This window comes from Bison bison, unplaced genomic scaffold (assembly GCF_000754665.1).
Source record: "Bison bison bison isolate TAMUID 2011002044 unplaced genomic scaffold, Bison_UMD1.0 scf7180017864191, whole genome shotgun sequence".
Classification (NCBI taxonomy): Eukaryota; Metazoa; Chordata; class Mammalia; order Artiodactyla; family Bovidae; genus Bison; species Bison bison.
This window is the reverse complement of record NW_011494763.1, coordinates 375,781-392,007: the sequence shown is the minus strand read 5'-3', so window position 1 is coordinate 392,007 and position 16,227 is coordinate 375,781. Positions and strand designations below refer to the sequence as shown.

At 46.9% G+C, this 16,227-nt stretch overlaps 1 non-coding gene across 1 annotated transcript; it reads left to right on the top strand.

Annotated features, from left to right (window-relative positions):
* Positions 1–3,143: 3,143 nt before the first annotated feature.
* On the top strand, positions 3,144–3,215 carry TRNAC-GCA. Its single transcript has one exon. It is a non-coding gene; the product is annotated as a tRNA-Cys (tRNA).
* Positions 3,216–16,227: the final 13,012 nt, after the last annotated feature.

The window sequence follows — 16,227 nt, the reverse complement described above, 5'->3', positions numbered from 1 at the left end:
TGGCCAGCCTTTGGCGGGGTGCATTAATCTCTTCTTTTTCTTGTAGCTATTCACAAGGTGGTCAGGATCAGATTATCACTCTAGGAGCTGAGCAAAGGCACTTTAGTTTACAGTCAGGCAGAGGGGCACGGTTCTCTGAGGCAGGCTATTATGTATGATTGCAGGTGGCGCTAGTGATAAAGACCCCACCAATGCAGGGGACAGAAAAGGTTCAATTCCTGGGTCGGGAAGATCCCCTGGAGGAGGTCATGGTAATCCACTCCAGTATTCTTGCCTGGAGAATCCCATAGACAGAAGAGCCTGGTGAGCTACAGTTCATAGGGTCCAGAGTCGGACGTGACTGAAGTCCTAACACACACAAACACACACACACACATGCATAATAACAAAAGCAACCAAAAACAAACCAAAGAAACAGTTTCCAACATGGAGTCAGAATTGGCTTCTTCCCTGCAATATGTCTGCCCAGCATCTTGTGTTCTGGAGTTCCTCCATTCTGAAGGGTATCATTTGTCACTTGACCTTAAAGTCATCCTCCAGGAACAATTGCTGTTTCAGCATTTTTTGGTTTCCTTAATTTTTCCCTGTCTCAGTCCAGTCATTCTCTGTGGGACGAGGTGGAACTGATCTATTTCCAAGCCAAACCACCAGGACCCATGGTTCTCAGGGAGTGAGCCCTCCCTGAGAGGGGCTCAGAGAGTGCGTGGAGGATGAAAAATCCACATGTGAAAGTGTAAGTTTGGGTCTTGTAATTATTAAAGACAATTTTATATCTTGTTCAAGCTTTACAAGTAAACTTCTGCAGAAGGAACCAGTAAATTATATCAACTATCTCAAAACTAAAGAACTCCATGACTTTCTGGCTTGGAGAACAAACGTTTTGGTTGATGATCTGAGAATTCACTGTAGGTTCAGAGCTTAGCATGTAATTCAGAAGTACAGTTCATGGGAATTTTGTCATTTGAATTTATTATCCCTGACACTAACCATCTTTTATGACCTTTCTTACAACTACAACAAGAGAAGTCTATGTGGGCTAAAAATAGCCTCCCATAATAAAACTATTTGACTGCGAGAAAGTCTTAATCTCTTTCTATTGAGAAATAGCCATTTAAGACAGAGCATGGCCAACTCTAGTTTTCCTCCAGACTTTGTCTAACTTGATAAGTTGGCAAATAGCTCTTTGTCTAACTTCCTGTGTTGTAACTATTCTGTTCAACACGAGTTATCTTATCAACATATGCATACGTGCCTGTAAAAACAAAACTTCTGTAATTTTCAGGGCTGTGCTTTAATTCCTCTTTCATTAAAGCTCATTGATTTTGTTAACAAGAGACTTGAATTTTTACATTAGTTTTTTTTTCCTCAGGGAGGTGGCGATTGTTATTCCAGGTTCATAAGCCCTTGGACTTTTGGCTTAGAATCTGGTTGCTGGTCCCTTCCCTGTCCTTGCCCTCCCTGGATGCCTCCTGAGAGTGAAGGTTATCTCACTGACGGCCACCTCTGTCTTGCCTCCTCTTTGCTCCTTTTGGTCCTGCAACCCGACCCAGCAGCCCTGAGATCAGTCTGGAACCCCATTGACTGGGGTGATTCCTTCCTTCTTAACCTTTCCCATAACGTAATGGTCTGTGTGCTCAGTCGTGTCCAACTCTGCGGCCTCTTGGACTGTAGCCCGTCAGGCTCTTTTGCCCGCGGAATCTTCCAGGCAAGAATGCTGGAGCGAATTGCCATTACCTCCTCCAGGGGATCTTTTTGACCCAAGGACTGACCCAAGTCTCCTGAGTCTCCTGCATTGGCAGGAGGATTTTTTTTTTTTTTAACCACCAAGCCATCAGAGTCGGACAGGACTGAGCATGCAGGCTCTGAGTGGGAGGCAGTTGCATCCGCCTGTCTCTTGCCCTTTAGGAGGCTCCCTAGGGCCCACCCCACCCCCAGCTGTCTCCCTCTGGCTGGGGGGAGGCCTTGTCAGTTGTGTATATAATTTCATCACTTAGCTGGGACCAGGCCCTTCCTTGAATACCTTGCTCCAAGAATGAATATGAAAAACTTTCTCTGCCTTTGAAAACACTGCCATCCACATTTCGATTTACAGTAAGTCCCCTACATACAAATGAGTTCCGTTCAGAGAGCGTGTTCATAAATCCAATTTGTTCCTGAGTCCAGCTAAGTTAGCCTGGGTGCCCAACTAACACAGTCGACTATCTAGTACTACATTGTAATAGGCTTATAATACTTTTCACACACGTAATATGTACATAAAAAACAAACAAAAAAGAAAACATTTTAATTTTATAGTACAGTACCTTGAAAAGTACAGTAGGGAACTACAACAGCTGGTATACCAGGGCTGGCATGCATGTGTTCATCTTTGAAAGTTCAAAACTTGAGGGTTCATATATAGAGGACTTACTGTATTGCAAGGCTCAACTAGCCTCAGAGTTGAGCTTTCCTCTAATTGTTCTCAGACACTTACATGGGGATGGATGCAGGAACTCTGTTTCCTGACCAAGGATTGGACCCAAACCTGAACCTGTGTCTCCTGCATTGGGAGTGTGGAGTCAACCACTGAACCACCAGGGAAGTATATATTCCTACAAGTGGCACTCTTCTAGAATATCATTTTTCCTAAGAAACATTTTTTTTTTACAATGGCAACATGCTCAATATAGAAAAGTTGAAAGAGAAAACACACAAAAAGTTGAAATCACCTATAATTCTTCTCAGACACACTTTTGTAACTGCCTTTTCACTTGAACTCTCATAAAGATTATTCTATGTCTTTAAATAACTCTTGGGCATAGGCTGTGAACGTCTTTCAAGTGGGAGAAGACAATGTCACCATGTCACAGTTACATTGTCATCCCAGCACGCCTGACACACAGTAGATGCTCAGTGCCTGTTAGCACCCAAGAGGATTATCTGGAGGATTTGAAATGTTTCCCAACCTGTAAAGGTCAACCAGGCTACCAGGGGGCCCCCAGCCAGACGCACATAGAAGTGACAGGGAAACAAAGGCTGGTCCCTGACAGCTAGGAGGCCAGGGTTCAAAAAAGCAGAGCTGACCTGGACATCTCAACCAGCAAGATGGAATACTGGTATGTCAACACAGTAAAAGGTGTTAATTGTACCTTCCTACCAGGTCAGGGGGTATAGCTCAGGGGTAGAGCATTTGACTGCAGATCAAGAGCTCCCTGGTTCAAATCCAGGTGTCCCTTCCTTTTTCTCATTTTCAATCCCAGAGTGGGTCTGACATTACCTGTCCGCACCCCTCTTCCCCAGATCAGGACACCTGGGGAAGAAAGACAAAGCCGTTCGAACCCTTTGATTCACAACTCCTGGGAAAGTACAGACCCAATCTGAATTTAAAGGTGCTCCTTCAGGTGACTTGTATGAAACTGGAAGTGCACAAGGCACAGATCCCTGTCTCCTCCAGCCCTTCTGGCTCTGCCTCAGCTCCAGCCAGAGATTTCAACCTTCCACAGATCCGCACGTTCTCCACAGAGGCGGCTGGTGAGTCTCCATCACACCCCATGTGGGTTACGACACAGAAGTAGTTGAACGACAGGAGCCTCTGTATTAGCTTCCTGAGCCCCTCACGCTGGGCTGCAGGTCAGAGGTCCTGGACTGAGGGTCCATGTCCCCAGGTCCTAAAGCTCCCACTGGGTCTGCTGTGATTCACAGACCCAGACAGAGCAGGGCCTGGGGAAGAACAGGATCAGCCAATCCTTCTCGGCTGTGGGATTAAAGCCAAGGAGCGAGGGGATGGCGGAAGGACTTGCCTGACCCTCCTTGCCTCTTTTCTCTCTCTCCTCTGTGCCGCGTGATCGGCTCTGGCCAGGGAAAGGAAGCCGGAATCACAATAAGAACAGGGAAGACGCAGCTGTCCTTAAAAGCTCATCTCTTTGTTTTGGCCAAACGGAGACCCCTGGCCTCTGTGATTGTACCCAGCACTCCTCCAGACACTGAGCTGCTCTGCGTCTATTGAGCCCAGGAGCCCTGCTTGATTGCACTTGGAAGGCATCCCTGCTTGTCATCCCCTCCTGCACCATCCTCTGCCCCCAGCCAGCCATCCAGGGCCAAGCCATCAGTAGAAGTCCATGGCTGTGTCATGGAGGGCCTCTGGACTAGACTGAGGCCACAGTGCCCCAGCTGGGCTGCCAGTCACACACAGGCCTGTGAGTTAAGAAAGTAGGATGTGCTTTCATGGACATGAAGTTCAAGGCTCCAGGTCAGACCTCGTGAATCAGAAGGGTTGGCCATGAAATCAAAGGACTCCATTTTTTTAAAAAATTATTTATTTATGGCTATGCTGGGTCTTTGTTGTTGCATGGGCTTTCTCTAGTTGTGGCAAGTGGGGGCTACTCTCTAATTTCGGGATGTGGGCTTCTCATTGCGGTGGCTTCTCTTGTTGCAGAGGATGGGCTCCAGGGCATGTGGGCTTCAGTAGTTGACACACTGGGGCTTGGTTGCTCTGCAGCATGTGCAATCTTCCCGGACCAGGGATCAAACCCGGGTCCCCTGCAATGGCAGATGGATTCTTAACTGCTGGACCACCAGGGAAGTCCTCTATATTTTTAAATATAAACTTTTTGGCAAGATCATTTCTTTTTAATTAAAAAAAATTTATTTGGCTGCACCAAGTCATAGCTGTGGCATGTGGGATCTAGTTCCCCGACCAGGAATCGAACTTGGGCCCCCTGCCTTGGGAACACAAAGTCTGAGCCATTGGACCAGCAGGAAAGTCCCCAAAGATTCTATTTTTAACAAACTCTGGAGAAGATCCCCAAAGAAAGGGAGAATTGGGAATCACCAATTTAGTTTTGTGTTCCACATTATAGGCTCAAAAAGAGGCCATAATTAAGAGACGTGCCTGTGCACACACGCCTGATTAATAATAGGGTTGGGACCAGATCCACATGGCTGGTTCTCAGGCTCTTCCTGCCCCCAACACCCCGGGGCAGGGCACAACCTCGCCCACTGCCTTCATCTGCTGCCCATTCCTGTGGCCGAGCCCTGACGGGGTGGAGTGAGATAGACCTTCCCCAGAGAGGACCTGAAAGGTTTCCACTTGAGGTGTGTGTGTGTATGGGGTGTGTGTGTGTGTGTGTGTGTGTTCAGTTGTTCAGTTATGTCTGACTCTTTGCGACCCTGTGGGCTGTAGCCTGCCAGGCTCCTCTGTCCATCGGATTTCCCAGGCAAGAATACTGAAGTGGGTTATCATGCTCTCCTCCAGGGGATCTTCCCGACCCAGGGACCGAACCTGTGTCTCTTACGTCTCCTGCGTTGCAGGTGGAATCTTTACCACTGAGTCACCTGGGAAGCCCTCCACCCGATGTCCGGTACTAAATGAAATAAGCTTGCAGGGGCCTGAAAATCCAACCCTTTAAACCTGCAGTCAGAGGCCCCTCCCCTGAGCCAGGAACCCACTTCGGACCCTTTCCTATGTGACACTGTTTCATGATTGTGGCCTCCCCAGGGAGGGTCCTCCAGTCTCCCAGTCATTGTATTTTAAGTTTGTATTTTTTAATCTGTTACAATATTGTTTGTTTTATGTTTTCCTTTTTTGGCCTAGAGGTATGTGGGATCTTCACTCCCCAATCAGAGACTGAACCTGCTCCCCCTGCGTTGGAAGGCAAAGTCCCAGCCACTGGAACACCAGTGGAAGTCTCTCCGAACCCCAGTTATTTCTGTTTCTCCCTGGTCAGCTCTATGGCCTGGTTGAGCCACCCTCTTCTTACCACAAGCTCTTGTTCCTCCAGGCTCCTCATTTGAGCACTCAGAAGCTTCTTCTGCTAAAATAGAGGAAGAACGTTCCGATGATAGGTTGGCAAAAAATAAGACAAAAGTCCGCCTGAAGCCACAAGAAAGGGACTGACCTAGTGCAGCGGGGTTGGGTGTTGGAACCCATCTGGCTTTGTGACAAAGGAAGACCTGTAACCATGTGATTCTGACCCCGCCCCTTTCTCTTTTCCTAAGGTTGGGGGGACAGAGCTGTTTCAGTGGATAAAAGTAGGCTCATTAGTGGGCACCCAGATTTGAATCAGGGACCTCTTGATCTGCAATCAAATGCTCTACCCCTGAGCTATACCCCTTTCCTGGGGAAAGGGTGGTTTATTGCTGTTAATCAGTGTGCTCCCCACCCTCACCAGCACACTGTCGTTCCTGTTCGTTCCTAGTCTGTTCCTGGGCACCTGGCAGAAGGACCTCACTGCAAACTGACCCTTCTCTGGCCATGAGCTCAGTTCTCCTGTGATCATGGGGCCCGGACACTCCTCTGCCCTGACCTGAAGCTCCTCCCTCTCAGCACCCACCTGGGGCCTCCACACCATGCCCTCTAGAAGCGCGGAGGGACTTTGGGTCTCCATGGCCATCTCCTCTTCTGTGGTGTTTCCTTCATCCGTGGCCAAGTCCAGGGCTTTGGCAGAGTCTGCAGAGACTTGGTGGACACCAGGGCAGGTATTTGGCCATGAAACCTGCAGCCTCCCCACGAGGCCCAAATGCAGCTCCAGCTTTCCGCAGGAGGCCCCAAACCAGCAGGTTGGCCTGGCTGAAGACCTGACCCTTCTGGGGCCCTAGAGACAGGCCTCTCTCCTTGCCAAGCCCTGTTCTGCAGCAGGACAGACCACCCACCACCGAAGGACAGGCTCTGGCGATGTCACTGACTAATCTTCTTAGCAGCTAAAACATCGGATGGCTACCACCCAGGGGGCCATGGAGGACCGTGGCAAAGGTGTGTTAGGAACAGGACTCATTATTCTTGTAACACAGCTAAGTTCTGGGAGGTAAAAAGAAGAAGGGGGTGGTGGGAAGAAAGAAAATCTTCTTCTTGTAGTCATCTCAAATTCCAGGCTGAAGGCACTGCTTATAAAGCCATGGCTTGTAATTGGTACTGAGACTCCCTCCATCCTTTGATGTATCTATTCTGACCCCTTCAGGACCCCGCCTCCCACACGACTTCCTCCTGGGCTCCACCAGACAGACCTAGGCTTCAGCTCGCATCTGCTGCCGTTCTTCCTCCCTCTGGTCCTTGGCTTTGATGGGATCCTCCAGGGGAAGCTATTAGCTGTGACTGTGGTGGTTCAACAGGGTGAGGTATAGGATGTCGTCATTCCTGGGATATGCTGATGTTCCCTCAAATATTAGACCTCCAGAAGTTTCACAGAGGCAATAGACACCAATAATCTGGAAGATACATGGGTATTTGTCTTTCCCTAGTAAAGAGTTTCCAGGTAAACGGCTGAAGGGCGCTTTGGGGAAATCTAGGACTAAGTTCACATCCCACGGTTGAATATTTTGGAAGAATCCTTTACTCAAGTGTATTCAGATTTCCCTTTCAAGGGATGCCAGGCCTCTGAACTGATTCAGATCTGGGAACCGAGTGAGAGGTCAGGAATCTCCTTGTGCTACAAGTCGAGGAGGATGGGGGTGGGCTTCCCATCGTCAGCCCCAAGGACCTCAGAACCAATCAAGCACAGCCACGCTCTGTGTGGCACGGACCAGACAGTAACCTCCAACTTGCATCTGGAGGTGAAGAGTCACACTTGAACTCTAACACCCTAGGATCCTCCCGTCCCCACTGAAATCAGAGAATCCCTCTCCACTGTAAGATCTCCAGTGAGCATCCCTGTCTATAGAGAACAGTTACTAAAATGTATTTCAAAGATATAGATGCTCCACACACCCATGCATCTCCTAAGACTTTAGTGAAGGGAATCATTGTTTAAATGGGCAAGTCACACACGATAAATAAGTAATTTTTCTAATCTGAGAGCATGGGATATCTTTCCATTTCTTTGAATCATCTTCAGTTTCCTTTGTCAATGTTTTATAGCATATGTCTTTCACCTCCTCACTCAGATTTATTCCTAGGTGTTTTTTAAAACGCGATCTTTAATGGGATTTTTTTCTCCTTCTGATGTTTCATTGTTAGTGTAAAGAGATGCAATAATTTCTGTATGTTAATCTTGTATCCTGCTACTTTGCTGAATTAATTATCAGTTCTAGTAGGCTTTGTGTAGAGTCTTCAGGGTTTTCTGTATAGAGTATCATGTCATCTGCATATAATAATAATTTTACTTCTTCCCATAATCTGTATTTTGACTAGGGATTTCACAGTAAGTTTTGAAAGGCTTTATTCAGACTACATGTGAACTTGGTATATGTTAATAAAATGGAATGATTTCTAATCTGCTAAAAAATGATAAGGAAGTCAGTGGAAATATTACAATTCTAAATCTGCTAAGTCACTTCAGTCGTGTCCGACTCTGTGCGACCCCATAGACGGCAGCCCACCAGGCTCCCCCGTCCCTGGGATTCTCCAGGCAAGAACACTGGAGTGGGTTGCCATTTCCTTCTCCAATGCATGAAAGTGAAAGTGAAGTCACTCAGTCGAGTCCGACTCTTAGGGACCCCATGGACTGCAGCCTACTAGGCTCCTCCATCCATGGGATTTTCCAGGCAAGAGTACTGGAGTGGGGTGCCATTGCCTTCTCCAACATTTCACCCAATAACATAGTATCAAAACATATAAAACAAAATGAACAGAAATAAAAAGGAGAAATAAACAAAGCCTCAATCATAGGATTGAGGAGACTTTACCTTTCTCAATACCTTACAGAACAGGTAAACAATATGGCGGTGGGGTGTGGAGGGCCAATAACAGAGCTGACAAACGTGGCCTCATTGATACACACACATCATTTTCACAAAGATCAGGATGCAAGTTAGAAGGGAAGATGTCGTGATAAGTAAAGGGGACACATATGGACCCTGAGGTAGCCTGCAAGATTCTCAGGGGATCTTCCTGCAGAGGGATCTTCCTGCAGGGGATTGGATTGCTCCTGCAGGGGATCTTCCTGACCCAGAGATCAAGCTCACATCTCCGGTGTCTACTGCATTGTACGCAGATGCCTTGCTGCTGAGCCACTGGGGAAGAGGGTGGCTAGCAATGTTTTATTTTTCCCTCAGCAGTGGATATACATGGGTATCTATAAGTATTTATTAAATACTGTATTAAATAGTACATATAAGTTTTCTATATTTATATTTCACAATGAAAATCTATTTGCTGGTACTTTCAGACTCTGCTGTTGACAGTATGTGTCAATATGTCTTTTCTGGAGAAAAATTTCACAATATAACGGCTTAAACATGCATATGCATAAATTCCATGTCTAGGAATTTATGATAAAGCAAAGTAAGATGAAAAACAGAGACACATCTTCAACAGGACGCTTCGCAGAGCTGTCTATAGGAGTGGAATTAGAGACTGCACAGATATCCAACAAAGATGGGCTGGCTAAATAAATGGTAGCAGCAGCCATATAGAATACTATGCAGCTACTATGAAAGGTGTCCTGAAAGGTTTTTTTTTTTAATTGGCATGAAAAAGTAATCAAGACTTCTGTTGTTAAAAATCATCATGAAACAGGAAGAAGAGTTAATTGTTGTAAGAAAATTATACACATATTATAAATATGTATTATCTCTGAAATGACTTATTTGCTTTTTTCCAGACAATTCAGTCTTGCTTTTAAAAAATGCAATGGTTTCAACTGTCAGTGTCACTTAAGAAATGCTTTTATCTGAAAAGAAACTGGTTTGAATAAGGATTGAAATGGGTCAGTGGAGACAGGTCCTGGCTGCCCAGATTCCACCTTTCTTCCTGATCGTGTTGCACAGAAGATGCAGCATCCAGGCTGCTGTCTCATCGTGCAGTGACACCTGATTCAGGATCTCTGACCTCATTTTGGTAACTTCAGTGGTTTTATTTTTTGAGAGAGTCTTTGCATTTCTGCAGAACCAGATAGGTTTTTCTCACAAAGCTTCTGACTCTCACCCACCGCTGGTCCAAGCACATCACCGCTTGGATCTTCCAGTTGCCAGAAAGTAAGAAGAGCGTGAAGACAGCTGTATCCATTTTTCAGCAAACTTCTTTTCCTAATTTAAGAGAGTAATTTATTGGAAACACATCACAAAATTGCTACGACAATGTGAAAGGCAAGACCAAGTCAAACTCCAAAATTCTGAGGTCAGCTTCAAAGACTGCAGTAGCAATCTCACCGTGAGGCTGGAGTAGTCAGGGAAATGCATTTGCAGAATCCAGAACCAGCCAATCTGGGTGCTTTGTCTCTTGCCCAAGGCTTGGGTTCCTTCCAAGGAGGGATCATTTGCATGACCTAGTTAGTATCAAGGCATGCCCACTTCTTAGTTATAGAAGGTCTGAGATTCCAGTCTTACCAGACTTGACCCAAGTGGAGACCGGAATGCTGTTAGGATGGGGAAATGGAGGTTGAGAAGTCAGAGTACTCCCCCCCATCCACAACGTTAGTTACTATTGAGATATTTGCATCAAGAAATGTGAAGCAGTCGCTGTGTTTGCAGTATAGGAATAGTTGTTGCAACTGGACATCTGAGAGGATAGAGAAATTGGGAGATCAGTGCTTTCCTAGTCTGTACTTTTTGCTTCTGCCAAATATCCCTTTGAACTCAATACCAAGGCTCTTTCTCTTACTCTTGTGGTTTAGTTGCTAAGTCGTGTCTGACTCTCTGTCCATGGGATTTCCCAGGCAAGAATACTGGAGTGGGTTGCCATTTCCTACTTCAGGGGATCTTTCCGACCCAGAGATCGAACCCACGTCTCTTACATTGCAGGCAGATTCTTAACCACTGAGTCACCTGGGAGGCCCTTCTCTTATTAACAAGTTCACTTTATTATTAGATGTTATTGGATGAGAAACAGAAAGTCTAAGCCACCACAGACATTCAAATGGGAGATGTCGAAGTTGTGTGTGTGTGTTTGTGTGTGTGCGTGCGCACGCATGTGTGTGCATGTGTATGTATGAGTTAAATATTTTTTTTAAAAAAGCTTTGGGATTACCACGAATATAAAAACATGTACATATATGTAGAACTTGGCAACTAGTAACCACTGGCTCTACACAACTACTCAGGGAGACCGTGTTTGTGTCTAAGTATTTTAACATCCTTGGTACCATTACCTGAGGGACAGAAAACACTCCCAACAGAAGCTAAGGTGAGGGCAAGATGCAGCAACTTGTGTTTCGAGTGTGAGGAGTTGTTCTGAGAGTCTCTGAAACTTTGCGGGAATGGCCGTCACTGAAGTGGCAATTGGTACCAGAAACGGGGAAAACAACGAACCCAACTAGGATTGTAATTTGGCAGCTCTGCCTTCATTTACCAGCAGTCCCCGTCATTCAGCAGCACGAGCTGAGTTTTTCAGTGCAGTCATTGGGAAGACTGACCATCTCCACCTGAGTCAGAGAAGAGAATGCAGACATTTGAGCTTTCCAGCATGTATCTTCGAGCTTCCCAAAGCCTTCGGACTCAGCCCTTCATACCGTTCTCAGAACAACAGCTGGTCTTTAAAAGTTTTGTTCAAGAAGGGGTGATACTCAAAACCTTCAACCGCAACCATAGACACTGACCAATCAGAATGGATGCCAGATATAAATAGTCATTAAGTGCCTTCCGGATGAATAACCAGCCTTGAATCCAGAAGGTTAGTTGCATCTGTGTGATCAGCTACTTTGCCACTGAAGCCCTGGGCTCCTGGTTTCTTGGCCCTGAAGAATCAAAGGATTTCCACTTTCTTCAATCCCAATTAGGACAGAAAACCAGTCCTACATCTGCCCTATTTTTCTTTAAAGTCTTTTGTCTGCAACCCACTCCAACTGTTGCATTACCCTAGGCACAGCGTTACAGAAAGCGAAACTGGTAAGACAAGCATTGTCTGATGTTGGAGAGTTCATGGCATTGAAGGAAGGTTGGAGACACGGGTTCGTGAACCAGGGATGGTCCAAGGGAAGGAACCCAGCCAGCTTGCTGGGCAAGTCATGCTGGTTAGGGCGCTCCTGGACGGTGCTTGGGCTCCGCCAACCCTGGGGTGTGTGCCACTCAGTCTACGGATATCATGTGAGTCGGAGATGCCAGGAGGATGGAGGGAGGAAACAGCCTGATTTTGGCTTCTGCAGCTGCCAGCAGAGCCATTTCTTCCACCAGAGTTCATGCTCACACAATAGGGAACCCTCGAAACATGGAAAAGGGTTGAAAGGCTGGGGTAAAATGGAAAAGGAAGCAACACATCTGCCTATAAACAAGGATTCTCTGAATCATCAATCAGATGTTTTACTCAGACACAACCAGTGGTGTCTATAAGCCTGTTTCAATTCTGCACTTTAATGAAGGGAGCTGAGTTACTACTTATGGGCAGTCACTCCAGCTGGCAATACTGTGCCGCTATAACCTGTCACCACTCTACCATGCCTGTGCCCTCCTCCAGTCCCACATTCTCCCACCTCTGCACACCTGGCCATGGTCTATGCCTACAGCCCTGCATCCTGTCTTCCCTCAGTCCTGGGCTGAAGGCACCAGCTGAACCCTTGAGGTTTGCCACCATAGGTTCTTTAGCATCATACAGGGGTATAAGTTCCAAAGGGCATCCCCGGTGTTTCAGCAGAAATCCAAATGCAATGCAGGAGCCGCAGGAGACCTGGGTTCAATTCCTGGGTCAGGAAGAGCCCCTGGAGGAGGGCATGAACCCCCTCCAGTATTCTTGCCTGGAGAATCCCAGGGACAGAGGAGTCTGGCGGGCTACACACAGCGTCACAAAGAGTTGGACACAACTGAATGACTTAGCATGCATACTCAAGTTCCAAAATAGTTTTCTAGCCACTTAGAATCATTGGATTTTGGGGTCAAGGTTAGCAGGGGAGTGTGTCCTTCCTCAAAACAAAGCTCACATGCCCTCATTAGTTCTACTAAGTCAGGATTTCTGGGGCTAATCTGTATTTCAAAAATTTTTAATTTTATTTTTTATTGAAGTAGAGTTGTTGTACAATACGATATATTACAGGTGTACAGTGTAGTGATTCACAATTTTTAAAGTCATACTCCATTTACAGTTATTATAAAATATTGGTTATATTCTCTGTGTTGTACAATATCTCTTTGTAGCTTCTTTTATAACCGAATAGTTTGTACCTCTTAATCCCCTACCCTACATTGCCCCGTCCTGCTAATCTGTATTTTTAATAATGTCCCTAAGTAATTCCAGTGCAGTCAAGTGGGGTACCCCGTGATTCAGTGTGTCCTCCATAATGTAAATTTTAAAGAAGAGGAACTCATTAAGAAGTGAAACACATACAGATCATCAAAGACAGAACTATGAGGAGCCTGGTGGGCTACAGTTCATGGGATCGCAAACAGTCGGACATGACTGAAGCGACTACACATATACACCATGATCTGTGTCAGAGAACACAAGGGACCTGAGAAAGCTGACAAGGACCATGGAAGAGTGGTGACGATGGTGACAGTGGTGAAAAACACGAAATGGCTCATTTATCTGTATCTGCTAATAAAGCAAGCTGCCAGCAGGGGGCACCCAGATTTGAACCAGGGACCTCTTGATCTGCAGTTCTACCCCTGAGCTATACCCCCTTACCTAAATGAAGGTCCTCCTTAGCTTATTTCACCTGTGTTGCCACACCAACCAGTTCCATAGTGTGCTATAAACTTTGTTCATTCCCAATCAGACTGTGGACATTGGCGGACCCACCACAAACTGAGTAGAGACTGACTTCTGTCTATGAATTCATCTTTTTTCCATTCCCCAGAGACCCCACACTGTCTAATCAACACTTTTCCACCCTCTAGCCACAAACCGAATTTCTTCAGAAACTGAAGTCTCATCCTCTCCCCTCACTCAGAACCTGGTGAGCACTGTAGTGGGGGACAGAAGACTATAAGAACTAGAGTTGTATCAGTCAGCGATGCCCACGGTAATGCTTCAAGACAAATAATCCCAGGATTCTGATTCATGCAACAATAAGCATTTATTTTCATGTTCATAGGGCAGCAGCACAGATGCCAAACAATGATGGATCTCAGCTGGACTTTACCTGGTGGCCCCGCTTCAAGCTGTGGGTCCATCTGTGCTCCGTTTCTGTGAACTGGGCTCGGGTTTGTTCCCTGTCTGTTCATTCCAGAGTCCCAGGTGGAGGAATAGCAGCTAGCAGGGGAAGCTTTCTCTTGGAAATGGCAAAAATGCAAAAAGTCAAGTCTGACGACGCAAGCAGATCACAAGCCTCTGTTTGTATCACATATGCTAACATCCCATCAGTCAAAACAAGTCACAGGACCAAGCCCTAAAGCAAGTGCAGGGAAACATACCTCCTTCTAATGGGAGGATCTGAAAAGCTTTGTGGCAAAGGGCACAAGACAGAAAAAGTGAACAAGGCGGGGGAAAAGTTTAATCTACCATGATCTGCCCTCTCGGTCATAATTACTTACAGCTCTACCACATGCAAAATATACTCAGCTTTATCCCAAGTCCTCAAAGTCTCATTCAATCAGACAAAGTTCAGGATCTACGTTAGGTCCGGGTGAGGCACCTGGAAACCTATGACAAGTTATCCACCCCTCACACAGCCCGAATCCAGTGACAGGACACTGCAGACGCACAGTAGTGGATCACTTGCAGTAGACTTACTGCAATAAACATTATTTTCACAGTCTGGACAAGACAGGAAGCAGGTATGAGTATGCAGAAGAAACCACCACGTGCCCTTCTACCTTTGGGTACAGCCACAGCCTCCTCCGAGACACCGATTTCAGTACTGGTTGGTCTTATTCACAAAAATGCTGCATAACAAGCCATCCCCAACCAGTAACACACAACAATAAGCATTTACTGTCGCCTCCATGGGTTTGCAGGAATCAGCTGGTCTAGGCTGGGCTGGGCTGGGTGAGTGGGCTTCAAGCTCTGGGCCAGCTGGCCTTGGCGCCTCTCAGTGAGCTGGGCTCAGGGTTGGGTCTTGTGTGCTCATTCAGGGGCCCGGCCGAAGGAGAGAAGCTTACAGGGTAAGCCCGGCTCAGGGTAAGGGCAGAAGTGCCAGAGGGCAAACCCAACCCTGCAAGTAGATCTCCGGGCGCTGCGTGCATCATATCTACCCACATCCTGTTGGCCAAAACAAGTCACATGGTGTGCCAGTTATCAAGACTCTCAGCTCCAAATTCACCCTTCCATACCTGCGGTGGGATAATGGACTGGGTTCTCTGTCTCTCCTTTAAGTGAGCACAATATTAACAGTTGTCAGTAGAAGGTGCAGGGGGGACACTGCCGGAGAAAGCGGTCCCCTGCCTAGTTCCTCCTGCAGGTGTTTGCCCCTGGCCCTCCTGTTGCAAGTTGGGCAGTGGTGTGGGTGTGTAAGGACACTTGGTGATGCTCTGCCCCAGGTACACACCCAGAGGACGAATCACTTGGTGACCCTGCAGCCCCAGCTGAGCGGATGACCACTCCTGTACCTGTCAGCCGCTACCCCCCCGCCCCACCATGCACCTGCCTGCCAGTCTCAACTTGCCTCTGCCCAGAAGTCTGATTTCACATCCTCCCAGTGTGGACACTGCACAGTTCAGGCCTCACACCTCAACACGGCTTACCTGTGTCCCCCAAGGCTGCTTCCTGCTTGCCTGGAAACCATGAGCTGGTCTGGCTGGGGCAACGTGGTTAGCGGGCTATAACCCCACCTTCCTCGATGAGGTCTGAATCCGATCTTTGGTGAAGGGTTCCCCTTCCAAATTCGCCCTTGACTGGGCCCTTCACCCCAGGGATATCTTTAGGGTTTTCTTTGTACCTTTATGGGGCTTCCCTGGCGGCTCAGACAGTAAAGTGTCTGCCCTCAATGTGGGAGACCCAGGTTTGATCTCTGGGTCAGGAAGATCCCCTGGAAAAGGAAATGGCAGTCCACTCCAGGACACTTGCCTGGAAAATCCCATGGTCAGACACAACTGAGCAACTTCACTTTCACTTTCTTTCACTTTTGCACCTTTATAGTTATTCCCTCTTCATAGCACAATCGTTGTTTAGCACAATCGTTCTTAGCACAATCATTCTTTATTTTAAACGTCCCTGTTTAAATTACTGTGTAGTTTCTGTCTCCTGATTGGCCTAGACTGATAACTGCAGCAGAGCCCAGCACAAAGGGACGCAGAGGACACCGGCCTCTGCAGCAAAGACAGGTCACAAAACAACAGGGGTAGAAACGACGACAGAAGTGAATTACAGCCAATAGCTCAGTCTACCTCACTTCTCTCTGACACAGGAGAGAAGGCACTTGGAAAGACAACAAGTTCTGGGGAAAAGTGGTGGCGGAGTTACGACAAATCTGTTGTCAGGGAAGCCATTTGGCAATAAAGGAAGTTGCC